The sequence below is a fragment of the Elephantulus edwardii genome, unplaced genomic scaffold (genome assembly GCF_000299155.1).
Source record: "Elephantulus edwardii isolate Elephantulus edwardi_28Jun2011 unplaced genomic scaffold, EleEdw1.0 scaffold00029, whole genome shotgun sequence".
NCBI classification, from domain to species: Eukaryota; Metazoa; Chordata; class Mammalia; order Macroscelidea; family Macroscelididae; genus Elephantulus; species Elephantulus edwardii.
In genome coordinates this window covers 11,204,428-11,210,252 of record NW_006399779.1, presented here as the reverse complement: position 1 = coordinate 11,210,252, position 5,825 = coordinate 11,204,428, and positions in this window count along the sequence as shown.

Genomic DNA, 5,825 nt, shown 5'->3' with positions numbered 1-5,825 from the left:
AGTATGTCAGATGAAGCCTCAGGATCCTTGCCTCCAAGGAGCAGCCTGGTTAAACCCTCTGCAGGTTGAATCTGTTTTGTTTTCTTAGCAGTCCATAGCACCCTCAATACTCTTCTCCAGCACCACAGCTCAAAGGCATCAATTCTTCTATCCTCCCTAGTCATTGTCCAACTCTCTGATGCAAAACAAGTGATTGCAAAGACCATGACCTGTATCAGACACACTTTAGTCTCCAGAGAGACACCACTGCTCTTCAGTAGTTTGGAGAGGTCACTAACAGCAAACATTCCCATCTTTTCATTTCCTTGTCTTTTTTTTTTTTTAAGTCCCTTATGATTTTCCTTTGCTTACCTTCCTTATGATTCTCAATAAATACTCAGAGAAGCATGGCTTGAGGCCTTCAGTAGTGGAAACTGCTGGCCCCCTGTCTTTACAATCTCTGTTTTATCTCATTACTGGTTGTCTGTCTCGTTATTAATAATTATAAAAATACTTTACCCTCGGTCTGCAACAGCTATGAGTCAGAATCAACTTGACAACAGTGAGTTTGGGTTTGGATTTTGAATATCCTTTCTTTGCCATCAGGCCTTCACTGAGACATTTCAAGTCAAGAGCAAAAGCTCTTTTAACTTCAAATCTCAAGGAGGAAAGATTCACCAAGGGCTTTGTCTCTTCTCTCCCAGGAGGCTCTGGATTCTTTATGTAAACAATCTACCTTCTTCTGAAAGATCAGCTTTGTTTGCCTGAGCCTCAGGAAGGAACAGCTAGAATAGAACAAAAGGTCCTAATTTCACCTACTTTGTATGTTGTTTGTTGTTATGTGCCAAGTCACTTGTGACTCATAGCGACCCTATGTACAACAGACCTAAACTCTGCTCTGTCCTGTGCTAGTTGCACTGTCTCTGATACACCCTTCCCAATTATCCCAGTCACTGAATCAATCCACCTCATAGAGGGCCTTCCCCTCCTGGGCCGTCCCTCCACCCTCCCAAGCATGATGTCCTCTCCAAGGACCAGTATCTCCTCACAACATGTCCAAAGTATGTTAGACGGAGCCTCAGAATCCTTGCCTCCAAGGAGCCACCTGGTTTAACCCTTTCCAGCATGAATCTGTTTGTTTTCCTAGCAGTCCATGGTATTCTCAATACGCTTCTCCAGCACCACAGCTCAAAGGCATCAATTCTCCTATCCTCCTTGGTCACTGTCCAACTCTCTGATGCATAACAGGTGATTGCAAAGACCATGACCTGTATCAGACGCACCTTAGTCTCCAGAGAGACACCATTGCTCTTCAGTACTTTGGACAGGTCCTTAACAGCAGACTCTCCCAGGGCATTATGTCTTTTAATTTCCTGGCTACCAGTGCCAAGAGTGTTGACTGTGTAGCCAAGCAAACTAAAGCTGTGAACAATCTCAATCTCTTCACCATTCATCCTGATGCTATCAATTGGCCCAGTGGTGAGAATCTTTGTCTTCTTGACATTGAACCTCAATCCATATTGGAGGCTGCAGTCTTTGACTCTCTGCAACAAGTGCTTCAGGTCCTCCAGTTTCAGCAAGCAGGGTTGTGTCATCTGCATATCACAGACTGTTGATAGATCTTCCATCAGTCTTTACCCCCACCATTTCTCCTCATAGAGCTCAGCTCTATGGTATACATTTAGGGATACATTTGTATACCTAAAAAAAAAAAAAAAAAACAACAAAAAACCCCACTCAAATAGTCCTTTGAAGCTTAAAGATCAGTTTTTATTTCTGATCATAAAGGACCTGTTATTTTATGATAGATGAAAAAAACCTCTCATCAGCAAGATAGGAGTCAGAATCACCTCTAGTCAGAAAATAGCAAAAATCTCACATGGTAAAATATGTCCTTGAACATTACTTAGATTGTTCATCACTTACCTAGGACCATCCCTCTCTTTCCACTTGAACTGGTAAAGCAGCATCTGCCTTCCTAAGTAAATATTGACTACATTCTTCAAGTATTTGTTGCTTATAGTGAAATTCATCAGGAAGCTTGGAAGTATCATTTAATAGAAACTATATTCATCTAGGAAAACCTCAGGTGCACACAATCACTTAACACTGACAAATTAGAACAGAAATCTTGCCTGCTATCATTGATTTCTTTGACATTTCAAGGAGCTTTAGGTGAGGGTGTACCTTCATATCCTGTCACAACCTATTCTATCTGTGTGTCAGTCTAGCCCCTCCTGGACTCATTTCACTACTGCCAAGTTGGAACCAACTCATAATTGACACTCCAGCAGGTTTCTGAGGCTGTGAATTGCCCAGGAAGAGATTGTCTGTTTCTCTCCCTCAGAGCCTCTGGTAGATTCAACCTACCAGAGAAGCAATGCCTTTGGGATAGCAGGGCAACTGCTATGAATGAGGCCACTAGATTTCCCCTCTGTGATCTAAGGTGAGTAAGGAAGGAGAGCAAGTTGAAATGGAAGTTTAGTTAGGTTTTTAAGACTTTCAAATCAGACAACCTGAGTGCGCCCTAAGTTGATAAAATTCTAGGTTTGAATTGATGCCCTCCTTTCTTCCTACCTAGTTGTGATGCCTCTTATATTACATTTTCCCTACATGCCATTGCCTTCCTCCTTTTTTCAAAGACACTCCTTTGAAAATGATTCAGGTTGTCTTTCCTCTTAACACTCTTACCTAGCCTGCAGGCGTTCTTAACGTTTAAATTATTTCTTTCTTTATCCACCATATTCTTTCTCCAAGTTTATCTCTGGAAAAGAATGTTGTTGAAAATAAAATTTCATTTTCTGTTTTAAAATAGCCAACGCAGCCACTAGCCCAGACAAAGCTTTATTGGAATTAGAAAATGTCATTCCTTCTCATGGTTCTTTGCATCCATCTGTTGGAAAATGGTCTTAATATACCAATCTTATTAAAGCAACACCCTTTGCTGCCATATGTCAGGGAAATGTCATAATAAATACACAAATTGGTGATGGCTGCCATGTGGATTATAACTTCCTTCACACACTAGACTTGGCTGCTAACTGAAAAGTTGGAAGTTCAAGTTCACTCAGATGTACCTCAGAAGAAAGACTTGGTAAGCTACTTTCAAAATGACCAAAACCCACAAAACCCCAGCTGTTGAAAACCCCATGGAGCACAATTCTACTCTTAACACATATGGGGTCATGCATCAATTCCAAACTTTGTAAACAAACCAATTAAAAAGAATTGGCCAAAGTTGCGGGGCGGGGGGGGGGGGGAGTGTACGTCAGTTCAACTGACTTTGTAATTTTGTGTACTTTGTACTTTCCCAGGAAATCATGGAAAGAGACTGGGGAGGAGTCAGGAGATTGCTCAGTTAATGGTAACCTTGGACACACTTAATAGCCTCCTACGACTTCTCCTCACTTTTGAATTTAATAGAATAGTATCTTTTGGTGGTTTAGTCTGTAGGGAGTTGCACTTCTAACCCAAAGGTGGGGCCTCTCTATTAGTTCAAACCCAGGAGCATCTCCACAGCAGAAAGATGGGCAATCTTCTCCAGGGTGATTTGGTCTCCCAGAAACCTGCCGGAGAGTCAGCTCATTCTGACTCGATGGCAATGATGGGTTGTTTCTTTTCTTTTTTTTTTTCCTATAATTATATTTTATTAATTTTCATAAACATTTACAGAGATTTTGGGTTTCCATTCATTCACCGCTGCACCATTCTCTCTACCCTCCTCCCAGTTTGTTCTTGTCCAAATGCCACAGTGCTTGTCAAAGCCAGTTCTGATTAATCTTCTTTGTCAGTGTGTCCTTTGCCATTCCCTATCACTCCTCCCTGAGAGAGACTTCACCCTGAGTCATAAGGAAAAGGGGATGGCGTATTCTCTTAGCTACTTCCTGCTGAAAAGGGATGCTGTGGGTTTCAGGGTGAAGATCTTCTCTCACTACTCTAAAGGGCCCCTTTGGCAGTAGGAAACACATAGACTATTATGGAGATTGATTTTGGAATTCAGATGCACTCTTATTGATTGTGCTTGGCCATACATGTTCATATCCTTGAAGATGTATCATGGGGGTGTTGCAACCTAGAAGACACAAATTTGACTAACAAGTTATAAGTACATGAGTCAAAAATTATGGAAAAGTAAAAGAAAAGATTCTTTCATTGTTCCACAAACCCCCCCCAGGTCCCCTCCACCATGCAGCCCTCGCTCTAGACTCCTGTGATGACAGAAACACCCAGTTATATATCTCTTTTCTTATTTTAAAAGAAAAAAAATAATAAACTAAGGATTAAATCAGAGAGCATAGACCAGACAGCATAGACGAACTCAGTGTATGAGTAATGTAAAGTTTGATTTGTTAAGGAGTATCTAACAAGTAAAATTTCGGACTAAGTAGAGGAGCTATTTGCAACCTCATTACTCAATCTTTGTTCCCTTTAAGATCAACCAAGACATGAGGGAGGGAAGGGAAAGGTTTGAGCAACTAAAGGAAATGTGTGCTTTGCCCTCAAGACTTCTCATCTTCATTTCTGCTCTCTTTCCCTCCCCACAAGCTTCTCTAGCAAAAGGAAGAATTAGTTACTCCAAAGCTTAGTCTTTGCATATCACCTTCTCTCTTTGGTCTTACAGCTTCATCATCCTTTTTTGCTTTTTATTCACTTTTAAAGGAGCTAGGTTGCCACAAAAGAAGAGAATTGTCTTGCCCTAAACACAAACTCCCAGAATCTATCCTGGAAGTACTCCACAAGCAAAAAATTTAGAGTGCCTACTTCTTCCTGGGCTCCTCACAGTTAATAATCAAACATCAACATAAATTTGTGCTCAAAGTTCGGATTTCTCCCAGCCCAGATAATCCCAAAAATGCCTGTATTGCCTTAAATAAATATGTTGTTGTTGTTGTTGTTGTTGTTGTTGTTGTTGTTAAGTGCCGTCGAGTCGCAGGCGACTCATAGCGACCCTATGAAGGAGAGTCCTCAACGCTTGGGTGTCTCTCATCCTCTCTCCAGGTTCAGAGGGTTTCCGGAGGCAAGCTATTATGGAAGTGGATGCCACTCCTCCTTCCAAGCTTGTTTTAATTGGGGAGCTCAAAGCCCTTCCGCCAGACCCCGAGTTCATCTGGCATGTCCCCTCTGCTGACCCCCACGTGGGGCCCAAGGAAACCAAAATTGCCCTGATCCCTCAAACCTGATTCAGCTGACATTAAATCCCCCAAGACCCTAGGCAGGATACAGTAAGTATGGTTATTTAGGCAATCTACTCACTGCTTCAGTGCCTAAATTACTATGTAGCACATGTCTATGTATCATTTTAAATGTTCATCCATTAATGCTATTGTGTATATGTTTAGACCTTAAAACATGCAAACCTTGTTCAAGTATTTTTTTATCTTCATCATTTCTATTTTGTGTAGTGTGCACAGTTGCTCAAATTTTTTAAATAACAGAGAAGACATTATCCTTTAGATTGCTATCAGTCTTAATAAAGCAATCCATCATTTCTAGCTGGGAAAAAAATGTATTTCTAGAAAGAATATGGGGGGAGGATCATAAAGGACCTATGAGATTATGGTAGAAACAATTAAATATGAAAACAAAAAAAATAAAGTTACATTTTTCCTACTTAGAGTACTATTAGTGCATAGAATAGCAAAATTAAATTAAATATGCACCAAGACCAAAACAAGCATTCTTTTCAAGCAGCATACTGGGAATTGCAATATAAAGGTCATTTTTTGGTCCACAACTAAAACACTGTACATAATTAAATTTAAAATGAGGCAGATAGTTCACTCATTCTTTTCCTGACAAATCAGTAGACTGTTTCAAAATTACGCAAAGGGAAAAAAATCTGTTTA